Source organism: Lathyrus oleraceus, chromosome 1 (genome assembly GCF_024323335.1).
Source record: "Lathyrus oleraceus cultivar Zhongwan6 chromosome 1, CAAS_Psat_ZW6_1.0, whole genome shotgun sequence".
NCBI lineage: Eukaryota > Viridiplantae > Streptophyta > Magnoliopsida > Fabales > Fabaceae > Lathyrus > Lathyrus oleraceus.
Window position 1 is genome coordinate 382,774,049 of NC_066579.1, and position 17,224 is coordinate 382,791,272.

Genomic DNA, 17,224 nt, shown 5'->3' on the forward strand with positions numbered 1-17,224 from the left:
TGCTAAGAACGGTCTTCCCAGTATAATGGGCGTAACTTCATCTTCTCTAATATCCATAATTATAAAATCAGTTGGAATGTAGAATTGACCTATGCGCACTGGAACGTTTTCAAGAATTCCTACAGGATATTTTACGGAACGATCTGCTAGTTGCACAGACATTTTAGTTGGTCTTAATTCTCCCATTTCAAGTCTCTTGCATATGGATAAAGGCATAACACTAATACCGGCTCCTAAATCGCATAAGGCTTTGTCAATGACAAATTTTCCTATGTGACAGGGTATAGAGAAACTACCTGGGTCTTTAAGTTTAGGAGGCATATTCTGTATTATAGCGCTACATTCAGCAGTAAGTGTAACGGTTTCGCTATCTTCAAGTTTCCTTTTATTAGAAAGAATTTCTTTTAAAAACTTGGCATATGAGGGCATTTGCGTAATAGCTTCTGTAAACGGAATTGTGACGTTTAATTGTTTTAGTAGGTCGACAAATTTTTTAAATTGGCCCGCATCTTTGGTTTTAATAAGCCTTTGAGGGTAAGGGATAGGTGGTTTATAAGGTGGTGGAGGTACATAAGGTTCCTTCTTTTCTACGGTTTCCTTATTACTCTCTGCCTTTTCCTTAGGTTCACTCTCCTCAGTTGACCTTTTAGAGTTTTGGTTTTCTATCCTTGGGTCAGACGGTCCTTCCACTTCCGTTCCACTTCTCAGTATAATTGCATGAGCGTGGCTTCTTGGGTTAGGTTGGGGTTGGCCAGGAAATGTACCAGTTGGGGCAGCAGTAGGCGCTTGTTGTTGAGCTACTTGTGATATTTGCGTTTCCAGCATTTTGTTATGAGTAGCCAGGGCATCTACTTTACTTGCTAGTTGTTTAATTTGTTCGCCAGTGTGTACATTCTGGTTTAAGAAATCTTTATTGGTTTGCTGTTGAGAAGCTATAAAGTTTTCCGTCATGATTTCCAAGTTGGATTTCCTAGGGGCGTTATTGTTAGATGTAGATGGGGTCGGCTTCTGATATCCCGGAGGTATAGCTGGGGCTTGATTTGGAGATTGTCCAGGTGCGTATAGAGCATTATTACTTTTATATGAAAAATTTGGATGATTCTTCCAATTTGAGTTATAGGTATGCGAATAGGGGCTTCCTTGAGCATAGTTTACTTGCTCCGCTTGGATTCCTGTTAGGAGTTGACAATCTGCAGGAGTGTGACCTTGGATTCCACAGACTTCGCAATTCTGAGTTATGGCAACTACGGTGGTTGGAGGTGATACATTTAAACTTTCAATTTTCTGGACCAGAGCATCCACCTTTGCATTAACATGATCAAGGTTACTTATCTCGTACATGCCAGTTTTCGTTTGAGGTTTTTCCACCATTGTTCGTTCGGTTCCCCACTGATAGTGGTTTTGAGCCATGCTTTCGATAAGTTGGTAAGCGTCAGCATAAGGTTTGTTCATTAGTGCACCACCTGCGGTGACATCTATTGTTAACTTCGTGTTGTACAGGAGACCATTATAGAATGTATGAATTACTAACCAGTCTTCTAAACCATGATGTGGACAAAGTCTCATCATGTCTTTGTATCTTTTCCATGCTTCGAAAAGAGACTCGTTATCTTTCTGTTTAAATCCATTTATTTGGGCTCTTAACATAGTTGTTTTGCTTGGCGGAAAATATCGAGCAAGAAAAACTTTCTTCAACTCGTTCAATGTGGTGACTGAGTTGGAAGGAAGAGATTGAAGCCATCTTCTAGTGCTATCTCTTAGTGAGAAAGGAAAAAGACGAAGTCGAATTGCCTCTGAAGTGACACCATTAGCTTTAACAGTATCAGCGTATTGGACAAATACGGATAAATGAAGGTTATGATCCTCGGTAGGATTCCCAGAGAATTGGTTCTGTTGCACTGCCTGCAACAGTGAAGGTTTAAGTTCAAAGTTGTTTGCTTCGATTGCAGGTGGAGCAATACTTGAATGCGGTTCATCTTGCGATGGAGCGACATAATCTCTAAGAGCACGAGCTGGTTCTGCCATCTCGGGTATCGAAGGGAAAATATTTTTGAAATCAGGAAGTTCTACAGGAGGGAGATTGTTTGCAGCACGATATTCCCGAATTCGTCGTAAGACTCGGAGATATAGTTCGATGTCGTTGATTCGTAAGTAGAGCGGTTCGCCTTGAGAGCGAGTGCGTGGCATACAAATCAACGAAAGAAAGAAAAGAAAAAGAAAAGCCTTAGTCTCTACAGCGTAACAGGAGAGTTACGATATCGACTAAATAAAAGTCCCCGGCAACGGCGCCAAAAACTTGATCGCTCGACTTTATGAGTCGAATTGGGGTACAAACTGCAAGTGCACAGTTCTATCGCGTAGTTTTAAAAGATATCGATCCCACAGGGACTTATGAATCGATATACCGTTATCTAAGGTTACTTCGTAAAGCTAAGGCAGATGATATTTTGATTGTTTGGGGGAAAAGTTAAAACTAAACTAAAATCTAGATTAAATATCAATAAAGCGGATATCAGTACGTAATTCGTCGTAATTAGGGAATCAATTCTTTATTGGACTCTTGGTTTTAAAAATAAATCTTTTCAGTTGACGCTATTGGTTAAAAGTTTTATCTCAAACTCTCGCTCTGTTGAATAAACTATGATTTTATATTAACGTAGCTGTCACTTATAGTTAAGTCAAAAACCACTTTTTGAAAACAATAGAATCCGTAGAAACTCTTTTTAAGAAAACACTAATCGTTTAAACACCCTTATCTCAAACTCTCGCTCTGTTGACTTAGGTTATATAATTAAATTCAAATGCTTAACTCTCGCCCTCACATTCAATCTTTAAAAATACTTTTTGAAAAAGGTTAGAATTTAATTAACTCTAAAAATTGCTCTCGCCCTGATCTAGAATTAATGTCCAATTTACACTGTCCAGTCAAAACCTCAAACTCTCGCTCTATTGATTTTAACTTCTTTATGTCTTTTACTTTCGTACAAAAACTTTGTTGTTAAACCTGTAAATTAAGACCGTAAAAAGAGTGATTTTAATTTTAAACTTTATTAAACCAACTTAGTTTTGATTCCTTCATTCCGCTTACTTTACATACCGATACCTAAATAAATTAGCCAGACATGCTAAACAGACTTAAATAAATATCATGCATAAACAGACTCATCGTAGGCAAACAGTATAAATTAATAGTAAAAACAAGCATATATAAATTCAACAAATAAATATAGAACCTGAATAATTAAATAGCAGTCTTGAACACTCCACCACAGACCGGTTGGATTTGTTCTTGAGTTCTTCAATCAGGCAGAAAAATAAAACGAAGGAATAAAAAAACTAGATTCTAACGTAAGGTTAGATCCGGTAAAAGGTACACAATAGTTTCCGGTGTAGAAACTATTGTGCGAAAAATTAATTAAGAGCTAGAAAGGAAAATAGAATTGCAAAAGAAAACAATATAGAAATTTGTAAAAGTAATACTGTAAAAATATGCCTAAGCTGCTGGAAGAAGAAAAATGCGAAAACGGCAAAAATCTGGAAAAAGCGTGGAACCTAGAGCTTTCCAAAAAGCTACTATTTATATGCTACCTCCTGCAACTGCCTTCCGCGTCAAAAGTCTTCAACGTGCAGAATAGTTGGGCGTGGAAATAGGACTCAACTTCTATGAAGCGTTCCTTGTGCCTCAAATATAGGGGAATGGTGTGATGTCCGTCAGACCATGTGTGACGCTCGTCACACAAGTGCATATAGCGTGACGCTCGTCACAACCTCTGTGACGCTCGTCACAGGCACAACGCATGTGCCTTCTTTGGGCTGGGCTTGGCTTTTGCTATTTGTTTCCAAAAACTTCTTTTTGCACCTCCTTTTCTTCCTTTTTTTTACTTTTGCTTCAAATAGATACCTGAGATAAATAGAAAGGAAATACCGTGTAATATCCGATAAAATGAAATAAATTAAAGTAAATAATAATATAATTTAATTGAATTAAGTCCTAAAATGTGATAGAATTTCATGTTATCACCTTCATAGTTAAGTATTATGAATTAGATAGATCGAACTTTAGAGTCTCTATTCAGAAGGGTATCATCAGATAGATGCTTGTTATTGATTGTCTTCAGAGCTTCCTTTCACTTGATTTCGTCATAGCGTAAGTCTTCAGATTCTAGAGTCATTCTTCCACTTCAGAGTGTCTGATGTCTTTTGTTTAGCTTGCGCTTGCGTTGATCAGAGTTAGAGCTTCTACTTGCGTATCTTCTAATTGGTATCTTAGAACTTGATTTTGTAACTGATGAGTGTCTATCTGACTGTTTTGATTAGAGTCCTGCATACTTAGAAAAATTTCGTTAGGGTACCATTTTTGTTTCATCCTTTGTTATCATTAAAATCTTAGAGATACATTGTAGAACTAAATTTGTTCTTTACAATCTGCCCCTTTTTGATGATGACAAAACAAGTCAGAGTGATGATGAAACATTAAATAATATCTCAGAATCAGATAGGAACAAGGGACTCCCCCTGAGTTAAATCATCAGATTTCTCAGAAGTTCTTACCAGACCTTCCTTGTGTGGTAGTTGGTTTGTACGTTAGCTGTTATCCTGCATAACTTTAGTTTTCATAAATCATTAAGATATTAATGTTCGCAGTGCATTAAGAGGTTTAGATATGTATTTTCATCAGAGCTGTTTTAGTTCTCCCTCTTTTGTCAGACTCAAAAAGACATAGAAAATAAAGCAAGAAACAGATATTCATATATAAGAGAGAAAGTTGGTACAGATAGGCATCAATGAAAGCATATATCAGAAAGCATAAGAAAAACATCAGAAGAAAACAACAAAAAAGAGCCCAAGTGTCTAAGGGTTTGGAGGCGGAGGCATCCTTTGGAACAGTTGAGTCAGCAGGTTCGGAATGTTGTTGTTGACGGAGTCTTGGTGATCCAACCTTGCTCTCACAACTTGTTGTTCCTTTTGTAGTTCCTCCAGAGTTTTCAATACCAGAGGGGAGAAACCAGAGTTAGATTGCTCCCCTTGAGTCAGAGCATCAATGCTGGCCTTTGCAGCTTCCTCTGCAGCAATGTGTGCTGCTTCTTCAGCTTCAGCTTTAGCTTTTGGCCCAACTTCAACAACAGCAACAACTTCAGCAACAACAACCTTTTCTTCAGCTTCTCTGATTCGTTGCTCTTCTTCTAAGCGAGCTTTCTCTTCTATTTCATTTTTGGCCTTTTCTTCAGCCTCTCTGACCAAGCGAGCCTATAGCCTTACTCCAGCGTCTCTGACAAAGTCGTTGCGGACTTGTTCAGAGAGGCCTTTCAGTTTGAAGGCTTTAGAGGTCATCCATCTGATCACTCGGTTCCAGTGGATCCTCACTGCATAGGGGTCATCACTAATGCCAGAGTTGACAGACAAAGACTTGATCTTCTCCACTGAAGACTCTGCAAATAAAGCGATTGCTTCTTCTAAGGTGGGGAGGGAAGATTCTGGTTCAGGGTTGGGGGATGGGGATGATGGTGGTGTTTGGTTGGTGTCAGTGAGAGTTTGGGGAGTAAGGATGATAATGTCCTCAGAGGTTGGTATAGTGGGAATATTAGAGGGTGGTGGTGTTGTTTGTTCAGGTGGTGGACTAGGTTGTTGTTCAGAGGGTGAAGTTGTTGGTTGTTCAGAAGGTGGTGTTTGTGGTTGTTCAGATGGTGGATTTGTTGGTTGTTCAGGGGGCGGGGAGGTGGCTTCTGGTTCAGGTTATGGTGGTTGCTGTGAGACAAGAGCACGCTCTTGAAGTTGGGCTAGTGTGAGGGATTGGGGGTCAGAGGGTTCGGTGTCTGATGAGAGAATGTAGTATGGTGGGGATGAAGGTGTAGAAGAAGACAGTGAGGTGGTTTCGTTCAGCATTTCTTCTTCAGAAACGGGTAAGGTAGTGGTTGCGAGATTGAATTTTAGAGAAAGTGGGTTAGAGGGTTTGGCGGTGGAGGGTGGTATTTTTGATTGGGTGTAGATGGGAGTGGTTTGGGGAAGAGAAGAAGCAAGTGGCTTTAATTTAACAGAGCGAGAAGGAGACAGATACTTACTTGGAGAATCAGCCAGAGGGACTAGAGGTCTTGACCCAGAAGTTTCTCCCAGTTTTGCCTTCTTAGACTTCCCAGATGGCTCCCGTTGTCTCTTCATGAAATTTGGTAGACGCTCAGGTAGCCAGTCCACAAAGAACTCAGAAATATCAACCCCTTGGCTTGCAAGGTCTTGCAGATAGTGTGCCACCACTTCTGGAGGGTCAATCTTGGAGAAAAGGTAGAGACCGTTGGGAATCTTCCTCTGATCCTTGAGTGCTTCCTAGGATGTGTCTAGAGTGGATTTAGATCTGACTTGCTCAATCACCCCCATACTCTTCAGATTGCGAGCATTCAGAGGTCTTTTAATGTCAACAGTGACATCCTCCATCAGATTGTGATGGATCAAGTGATCCACCATCCTACTCTCGATTAGAACATTGGAGATGAGTCTCCACAGAGGAATGTAGGTTCTCGGCTTCATATTATTTCTAGTATCCTTGACAGAATCTCTGAGATACTTGAAGAGCAGCGCTGACAGGTTCAGTTTTAGCCCATTGTGAATGCAATAGAGGATGCACTTCTGATCCGTGTTGATGTAGTCAGAAGAGTTTGATGCAGGGCGATGATGGATGGTGCCCAGAATGATCTTTAGCCAGACACAGAGATTCTGATGAAGTTCTTTGTTTTTGGAGTATTTGCCTTCAGCGTTCTATTGAAAGATGGTAAGGGCGATTTCTTGGGACAAGTACTTTGCCCTAAGGTTGATGTTGTAGATTCTTCTTCCCCCTATCTCCATGTTCAAAAGGGAGGCTATTGATTTCTCAGTGATGACTATTTTGACTCCCAGAACATGAGAGACGATGTAGTGATCATCTGAGTCTGCACAGCGCCAAAACTTTTTTACTAGATAGGTGTACACATGACCGTAGAGTCTCTGGAAGTAGGTTTCCCACCCTTGCATTCTTAGTTCCTCAGTGAGGTCTATGCCATTGCGCTTCATGTTATCAATATCTACCAGTGATTCACATTGTACTTCAAGCTTGTCGAAAGACGTGGCGAGATGAATGTGAGGTTCACGGTCTAGAATGTGCGGTTCTTTGTAGATTGGGGTGGAGACAACAACAGTTGTAGCAGTTGTTTGTTGAGAAGAAATGGGTGTTTGATAAGTTGATTCCATCTGTTGAGAATAGTTGTAGATGGATTGTTGTTGAGCATCCATGAAGAAATTTGATGAACTTGTTTAAAGGATGAAGAACTTTGCTGAAGAATGGATGAATATGATGAACTTGAGAGAGAGAAGAGGGTTTGTGTAGGGCGTGAGTGTAAAAGTGTGAGATTGTGATAAGTGAAAAGTATAAATACACAAAGAGATGCATGCAAAACGACAACGTTAAATGCAGTTGAGAAGTTATGAAATTAATGATGCATATTAACCAAGTTGACACGCTTAGGGGAAACATGATTACAACCCATTATGGAAGTCTAATCCCCAAATCAGTACACTACTCGAGGAGATCTCAAGGGCCTGTGTCTTGATTTCTGCTAGACAGCTGTCTAGAAGATCCAAAGTCAGACGCATGATGCCCCACGTGTTGATCTATCTGATCTTCAGGAATACCAAGGGATTGGATCCTGAGGATTTCTGATTCAGATGACTCCTAACTGGTAGAAGTATCAGAGTCAGATCCAGATACCATATGTTTATTTCAGAGCCTTATTTTACTATTTCAGAGAAGCACATTTGGTTTATTCTGGGCAAATTTCGATTTTTAAATGTTTCAGGATAAATGAGAATCTGTCTTTAGCGAGGGGTTTAGTGAAAATATCAGCCTATTGATGGTCTGTATCAATAAATTGTAAGGATATTACCCCTTTCTAAATATAGTCTCTGATAAAATGATGTTTTATTTCTATGTGCCTAGCTCTGGAATGCAAGATAAGGTTCTTACTTAAACATATGACAGTAGTATTATCACAGAAGATAAGAACGTTACTCTCAAAGATCTGAAGGTCCTCTAGTTGATTTTTCATCCAGAACATCTGAGTAGTGCAAAGTGAAGCTGATATATATTCTGCTTCTGCAGTAGACAGAGCGATGGTTGACTGTCTTTTGCTGGCCCATGATATGAGATTGTTTCCCAAAAACTGACAGTTCTCAGATGTACTTTTTCGTTCCATTATGTCCCCTGCATAATCTGCATCACAATAACCAGAGAGCCTATACTCTGATGTTTTCTCATACATCAGGCCAAGGTTAGAGGTTCCTTTCAGATACCATAGGATTCTTTTAACAACTGTTAAATGAGATTCCCTAGGATCTGATTGGAATCTGGCACAAAGTAATACACTAAAAAGAATGTCAGGATGTGTAGCTGTCAGATAGAGAAGAGAGCCTATCATACCACGATAGAGCTTCTGACAAACCTTCTGGCTAACTTCTTCTTTCTCCAGAATGCAGGTTGGATGCATGGGTGTCTTGGCAGGTTTGCATTATGCCATTTTGAATTTCTTCAGAATGTCTTTTATGTATTTACTTTGATATACATAAGTAGCTTCTGAAGCTTGATTGATTTGAATTCCCAGAAAGAATTTAGTTCTTGCATTAAGCTCATTTCAAATTCTTCCTGCATCAGCTCAGAGCATTCTTGACACACAAAGGGGTTAGCTGAACCAAAAATAATGTCATCAACATATATCTGGCATATCATGAGATCATTTCTAATGTTTTTACAGAAGAGTGTATAGTCAACATTTCCTCTAATAAAGTCATGTTCTAGGAGAAAGTTGCTTAGTCTTTCATACCAAGCTCTAGGAGCTTGTTTTAGGTCATACAATGATTTTTTCAGTTTAAAAACGTGTTCTGGATATTTAGAATTTTCAAAACCTGGAGGTTGATGAACATACACTTCTTCTGATATATAACCAGTAAGAAATGCACTCTTGACATCCATTTGATATAATTTGACGGAATGATTTACAGCGAAGGAAACAAGTAAACAAATGGATTCTAACCTGGCGAATGGAGCAAAGGTTTCATTATAGGCAATGCCTTCTTGTTGACTGTAACCTTGTGCCACCGATCATGCTTTATTTCTGACTACTTCTCTTTTTTCGTTTAGTTTATTTCTGAATACCCATCTTGTTCCAATAATATGAGTTCCTTTAGGCTTTGGGACAAGATCCCAGGCATCATTCTTTGAGAATTGATCCAGTTGTTCTTTCATTGCCAGAACCTAGTGATTGTCTTGAAGTGCCTCATCACAAGAAGTAGGCTCAATCAGAGATACTAATCCCAGAGGAGTTTCTTCAGATACTTTGAATGTTGACCTAGTTCTGACAGGTTCATCCTTGTTTCCCAGAATCAAATCTTCAGAGATGTTAGGGCGATTTCTTGATCTTTTCTAGATAGTTGAGATTTCAGTTGCATATGGATTTTGTTTCTCAGTTTCTTCTGATGCTTTAGTCTTTTTGTCAGAGCTTGCAAGAGTTATCTCCAAATCTGCAAGTTTCTCAACTAGCTTTGATTTTTCAGGGTCAAGCTTATCATCAAATCTAACATGTATTGATTCTTCCATAATTTTGGTTTTTGTGTTGTATACTCTGTAGCCTTTCTGAGTATCCTAACATAATACCTTTTTGTGCTTTTGAATCAAACTTGTTCAGATGTTCTTTAGTATTAAGAATAAAACATGAGCATCCAAAAGGATGAAAGTAAGAAATGTTGGGTTTTCTTCCCTTACACAATTCATAGGGAGTCTTCTCCAGAATAGGTCTTATAGAGATTCTATTCTGAATATAACACGCTGTATTTACTGCTTCAGCCCAAAAGTGCTTAACCACATTTGCTTCATTGATCATGGTTCTGGCCATTTCTTGGAGTGTCCTATTCTTCCTTTTTACAAATCCATTTTGTTGTGGAGTTCTAGGGCAGGAGAAATCATGGGATATTCCATTAGAATCAAACAGTTCTTCAAAGAAATTATTTTCAAATTTGCCACCATGATCACTTCTGACTCTGATAATTTTAGAGTCAAATTCATTTTGCACTTTGGAACAGAAGCTAGTGAATACAGAGTGAGACCCACTCTTGTGCTTTAGGAATTTTACCCATGTCCAGCAACTAAAATCATCAACAATGACCAGTCCATACTTCTTTCCATTGACTAACGTTGTCTTAACAAGCCCAAAAAGGTCAATGTGAAGAAGTTCCAGAAGCTTAGAGGCGGAAACAACATTTTTCTTTTAAAAAGATGTTTTAGAAAATTTTCCTTTTTGACATGCCTCACACAGAGCATCTGAAGAAAACTTCAGCTTAGGTAGATCTCTGACTAACTCGAGTTTATTTAGCTGAGAGAGTTTTCTCATGCTAATGTGGCCCAAGCGTTTATGCCATACCCATTGCTCTTCGTGAACAAACATCAAACATTTTACATTTTGATCTTTTAGATCTGAAAGATTTATTTTGTAAATGTTGTTTTTCCTCTTGCCAGTGAATAGAACTGTTCCATTATTCTTATTAATTGCTTTACATGTCTTTTGCTCGAAGATTATATCATAACCGTTATCACTTAATTGGCTTATTGATAATAGGTTATGCATTAATCCTTCTACGTAGAGAGCATTAGATATAGAGGGAAGAGATCCATTACCAATAGTTCTGGAGCCTCTGATTCTACCTTTATGATTTCCTCCGAAACCTACGAAGCCAACATCTTTAAGTTCTAGGCTTTGGAACATATGCTTTCTTCCCATCATGTGTCATGAGCATCCAGAGTCTAGGTACCATGACTGGTGTCTTAACTCTGCTCCATAAGATATCTGCAACATAAACAATCTTATCCTTTGGTACCCATAATCTTTTGGGTCCTTTGTGATTAGTTTTCCCAGAGTTTCTTAGAACTTTGGGTTTTCTAGCATTAGTAAAACGTTGTGTTTGTGCATGCGTGTAGTGATAAGAGAAAGGAGATTTGGGTTTGTCATCTGTAGAAGATTTATCTTCACTAGGATCATACCATATTCCTCTTTTATTGTTCTGACTGACTCCATAAATCATGGATGCCATTCTGTTTCTTTCTATCCCATTTTTCAGGAACTTTTGAAAAGATTTTTCATATTTATATATCATTGTGTTAGAAGTTTGTGGGGCTTGAGATAAAACTTCTTCAAGTTTTAAACATTGTTTATTTATGGAGTCTCTTTCTTTTATCAGAGTTAGATTTTCATCTTTTAATTCTGAAACTATTATCTCAAGCTATTCACATTCTTCAGTGGTTCCTTCAAGAACCCTTTTTAGTGCTTTAAATTTTTGTTTAAGTTTCTGATATGAGTTCAAAGATTCAGAAAGGCATGATTCACGGTCAGAGCGAGAAAGATCAGAAAATACCTCTTCAGGAAGTGGTAGCCATGAATGTAAATTTGCCTGTTCTTCAGAGTCTGATTTAGAGCAATCAGATCCACTGTCGTCCTAGGTGGCCATGAGTCCCTTCTTGGCTTTAAATGAGCTTTTCTTGAAACTTTCTCTTCTGGAGCTTTCTTTCTTCAGCTTTGGGCATTTGTTTCTATAATGACTTGTTTCCTTACATTCATAACATGTTACCTCTTTGTTTGATTTGCCTCTGGAAGTTGATTCTGAGCGATCTCCCTTGGGTCTTGGTCTTCTGAAGTTATTATTCATTTTTCTCCAGAGTTGTTTTACTCTTTTGGTTAAAAGGGATAACTTTTCTTCATCGTCAGAGTCTTCTTTTTCAGAGTCGTCATTGTCTTCCTCTTCAGCTTGAAAGGCTTTGTTCCTTTCTGGTTTGCGTCTCTCAGATCTGGACTTTAGTGCTACAGATTTGTTCTTCCTTTGAGGCTCATCTTCCTCAAGCTCTATCTCGTGACTTCTGAGGGAGCTAACTAGTTCTTCAAGGCTGATGTTGTTCAGATCCTTTGACAGTTTTAATGCGGTGACCATGGGTCTCCACTTCTTTGGTAAGCTTTTGACGATCTTTTTGACGTGATATGCAGTTGTGTAGCCTTTGTCCAAAACCTCGAGTCCTGCAATTAAAGTTTGAAATCTAGAAAAAATTACCTCTATAGCTTCATCGTCCTCCATCTTTAAAGCTTCGTACTTCTGAATTAGAGCCAGAGCCTTTGTCTCTTTGACTTGTGAATTTCCTTCGGGAGTCATCCTTAGGGAGTCAAGTATTTCTTTAGTTGTTTCCCTGTTGGTGATCTTTTCATATTCATTGTAGGAAATGGCATTCAGCAGTATTGTTCTAGCTTTGTGATGGTTTTTGAAGTCGCGCTTCTGATAATCTGTTATCTTGTTTCTGGAAATGGCAACGCCAACGTCAGATACAAGAGGTATGTAGCCAATAGTAACTATGTTCCACAGATCAACATCGTAGCCCAGAAAGAAACTTTCGATTCTATCTTTCCATTAATCAAAATTTTCTCCATCAAAGATTGGAGGTTTATCATTGTAACTATCTCTTTCATTGGTGTTGGCCATAGTGTTTTTCTCACGCTGGATCTCTCTACACTGTTAAGTGTTTGATTAGAAAATCAATAACAGGGCCGTAACTTTGATACCAATTAAAGGTTGAGAAAAACAAGAAAGGGGGGTTTGAATTGTTTTGAGAAAATAAAACTTTTTGGAAATTAGACACACGCAGAAACAAATAAATTCAACACATAATTTTATACAGGTTCGCTTGAAATTCAAAGTTACTACAGTCCATCCGGCTAAGGTGATTTCGCCTTCAAAAAGGACTTAATCCACTAATCTTGAAAGATTACACGAACAATCGTCTAAGAGGATAAAGATCTCTTAGCCCTCTCAAGTTTATAGACTTCACAAGTCACTTGAGGAAATTTCTTAGCAATATAATATGATTACAATAATGATTGGTGCTTCTAAAATAAGCAGAAATTACACAATGTAAGAGCAAAAAATTATTTCACACGTTAGAGCAGCAACTCGTGTGGGAGAATGAATAATGAATATAGTGGAAGTATTGTATTCTCGTGTGTTTTTGATTGGTTCTTTAAGAAGCGTTCCATCCTTTATATAGGAGTGATGAGAGGACAGTTGAAGGATGTTAATGTCAGAATCTTGGGCAATAATGTATGATTAATGTCATTAGTCTCTGTGTTCTTTCCAAAACAATTTTGGGGGGCCATAAACTTCTTCCTGAATTAGATTCTTTCCATAAGTGGGTTCCTTCGTAGCTAAGTATTCTGAAATTAGATAGATCGAACTTCAGAGTCTCTATTCAGAAGGGTATCATCAGATATATGTTTGTTGCTGATTGTCTTCAGAGCTTCCTTTCACTTCATTTCATCAGAGCGTAAGTCTTCAGGTTCTAGAGTCATTCTTCCACTTCAGAGTGTCTGATGTCTTTTGTTTAGCTTGTGTTTGCGTTGATCAGAATCAGAGCTTCTGCGTGCGTATCTTCTAATTGATATCTTAGAACTTGATTATGTATCTAATGAGTGTCTATTTGACTGTTTTTATTAGAGTCCTGCATACTTAGAAAAATTTCGTTAGGGTACCATTTTTGTTTCATCCTTTGTTATCATTAAAATCTTAGAGATACATTGTAGAGCTAAATTTGTTCTTACAGCAACTAGTGGGTCCTTCAGAGTTAATTGAGTTATATTTAGGAATCCATGTCGTTTTACCATTGGGAACTTGAATGTTCCTAACATGACAAAGAAGCCTAATGTGACCCCTATCTCTATATTAATGAAAAAAAACTTTAGATGAAACACTACTTTTATTTCTCTTACTGACATGAGAGTTTTTCTTAAAAACTTTCCCTCTTTCACTTGAAGAACTATAATAAGTATTAGATAATGTGATAAGATGTGTTAATTATCCCTTAAGAATTTCAATTTCAAATTTCAAATTGGACACTAAACACATTTCGTAACTTCTATCTTTTCAGCTAAAGTATTCGAAATAATACAATGCTCATCTAGAAGAGATGTATGAGCTTCCTTTAAATAATATAAAGTATGATTAAGATTATTTATCTCTTGTTCAAGTGTAATAATCATTTCCTTTTGGAGAGAAATTTTCTTAAACACTTTAATGGAATCCGCATACAAGTCATTGAACACATTAGACAATTCACTATAAGTATACTCATTTTCATAATCAGAATTACATACCTTTGAAGTTCTACTTTTCTTTCGCGCCATCAAGTAAAAGTTGGCACACTCATCATCTGAACTTGAGCAGGCATCCGAGGAGGAGCTCTCAACCCCTTCTTCCCAAGCGATGTAGACTTTACGACCTTTGGAAAATTTTCCCTTCATTTTGTAGAAAGCATTGTATTTGCTTTTATGATGTTTGGTTAGATTTGGACATTTAGTTCTATAATGTCCCAATTTCCCACATTCGTAACATGTAATCTCGTCACCTTCTTTCTTGTGATCCTTCTTTGGTGGATGAGTATTTCTTAAATTCACTAGACCTTTGTCGGTATGCTTGAGCTTGTTTCTCTTAAGATATCTATTGTAACATCTGACGAATAAACCCATTTCTTCCTCTTTGGAAACTTCTTCGTTAGAGTTGTCACTTTCTTCCTTTGACTTCTTCACTTTTGAAGATGAATCTTTCAAAGAAAGATCTCTTTTATCTTCAGAGTGGTTCTCATAGTCAAAAACCTTTGTAAATGCTCATTTGCATCTTCGTTGATTTTTCCCGAAAATGGTCTCCTTTCTAGTTGATTAATAGTGTTGGGATGCATATGAAAGTTTGACACATTCACCGATTAGTTCACAATAGTTAGCCTACCGCCTGGTGCATTTGTCATCCCATAGTCACCTAACAGTCTTTCCGGTGGTGGTGGATTTTCACCCATCCTTTTGTCCTATCTTTTTGGCTCTTTTTCAGCTCTGAATCTGGCTCTGAATGAACGATTGGTTGTTCTTTGTCTGATTCCAGTTTTGCTAATCTAGCTTGTATGAGTCTTGCACGCAAAGTTCTTTTGATTTTTGCGTTAAAAGGAAATTCAGCTGAGCCCTTATCTCGCATAAAAATATCAAAGACAAATTAATTGATAGGGGTTGAAATAAATGAAATGAAAGAAATAAAATTTTAGTTGCAGAGCAACAAAATTTCAATTGAACTAAATTTAAACTCTATATTTTGGCAGTCCCCGACAACGGCGCCAAAAACTTGATCGAAAAAATAGCAAGTGTACTAGGTTGCCTTTATAGTAATAGTGAGGAAAGTTCCCGAATGTCGATCTCAAGGACTGCTCGCAAATATTGAGTTTTAATTGTTGTTCAATTAAACAAAAACTTGTGTTGGGGTTTTAGATTCAAATGTATAAAAATAATTGCAAATAAAATAAATAATGCTGAAAAGGATTTTCGAGATAGAGTAATATGTTAGGGAGGGTGTGTGATTTGTTCATGTAACAACTCTGAGTCACTATTGCATCAACAAATATCAATCAATTACTACCAGTCTCAAGGGTGTTTTCTCCCGAGGTCTTGGTGAGAAAACCTTTAATCATTCAACCATAATCTCTATGTCCATAGAAAATTACCGATGAAATTAAACCTTAGTATATCGAGAACAATTTGGTTCCTACAGGGTATCCCTAGTTCTAGGTAATATCTATTGTAGAATAATCTCACGAAAGCATTATCAACGACTGTCCAACCTAATTGATAATCATATAACAATCTCAATTGTTCTAAAAGAGAAAGCATTAAACATATCACAAGATTAAAGTAATTATGAAAAATAATATTGTCACTGCAAATATAAACTCAAAGTTATTACAGATTCAAATCAGGGACCCCCATAGTATTGAAGGGTTTATCTACTCATAATATTCAAGCAAATCAAAATATAAAATGGAGACATTACAAGTATTCAGATGAACTTTGATCTCCAATTGCTTATGCTCATGAAAAATCCCGTTCCTCCTAAAACCTTGATTTCTCTAATTCTGAATCATGTGAATTCTTGCTCTCTAAAAGTTGTCTCATCTTGTCTGAAAACTCCCCTTTTAATAGTCAAGTCTTCTCTCTCCTCAAACAGATCCACAAAAGTCCATCACATCCGCCTCATAATTTACCAAAATTCCCCTCACTTAGGAATAACAACAGAAAAGTCAAAATTGGACTTTTTTCACGCATGCCTACTACGGCCCGTAACCAGTGCTACGGGTGGCCGTAGCAGACCACTATTTTAATGGTCTTGTCCCAGGTCCCCTGCTACGACCCGTAACAGGTGCTACGGGTGGCTGTAGCAGGCCATTATTTTGGTGAATGTTTGCTTATGTGCTAGACTCCCCTACTACGGGCCGTAGCCGATGCTACGAGTGGCCGTAATAGGTCCCTGTTTAGATTATTTTACTCTATACATTCATGGCTTCCTGCTACAGCCGTAGCAGGACTACTAGATCATGAAAACCTCTTTCTGATTCTGTTCGTTTCTCCTTGGTTTCTACATTCGATCGTGCTTGAGTACCTGCTTGAACCTGAAACACAGAAAAGACACATATCCAAAGCGTAAAATGCGACAAAAAAATAGAAATGACACTAGAAATGATGAAACAATAAAATTAACTATTAGTGAAAGAAATAGACTTAACAAAACATTAATTAAGACAAAATAATACAAGTTACCTGGATTTTCATCGAATAAGTGACAAAATACATAACATAAACAGTGACTGATCAACTTTCTTCTAAACAATTTTTTAATGTCCAAAGTACTAAGATTATTTGCTTCTTTTATTGAAATTACTTTAGGTTGCCACATCCTACACATGGATCTCAATATTTTGTTAGTACAATCTTTGTTGGAAAAGATTTTATCCAAGTCTCGCAGTTTGTTGATTAAATGGAAGAATCTAATTTGCATGGAATCCACAGATTCTTCGGGTTTCATACGAAATAGTTCAAACTCCTCTGTAAATATATCGATTTTAGAATCCTTGACGTACTTCGTTCCCTCATAGAGTTTGAAGAGCATCCCACATACCTTTAACACTTGCATGATGTGAAATCGAATAAAACACTTTAGCACTTAATGTTAAAATAAATATGTTCCTCGCTTTCGAATCATATGAAGCCTTTTTGGTTTCAGCATCATCCCAATCTTTTGGATGTTTAATAATGTCATTATCACCCTTGGGAATAAATGGTCATCTGGTGACGACACACCGAAATTTTTT

General features: G+C 37.6%; 1 non-coding gene across 1 annotated transcript; it reads left to right on the forward strand.

Moving 5' to 3' along the window:
* The first annotated feature begins 1,540 nt into the window (after nucleotides 1–1,540).
* Nucleotides 1,541–1,647, forward strand: LOC127116180 (small nucleolar RNA R71). The gene has a single exon (XR_007801158.1). It is a non-coding gene; the product is annotated as a small nucleolar RNA R71 (small nucleolar RNA).
* Nucleotides 1,648–17,224: the final 15,577 nt, after the last annotated feature.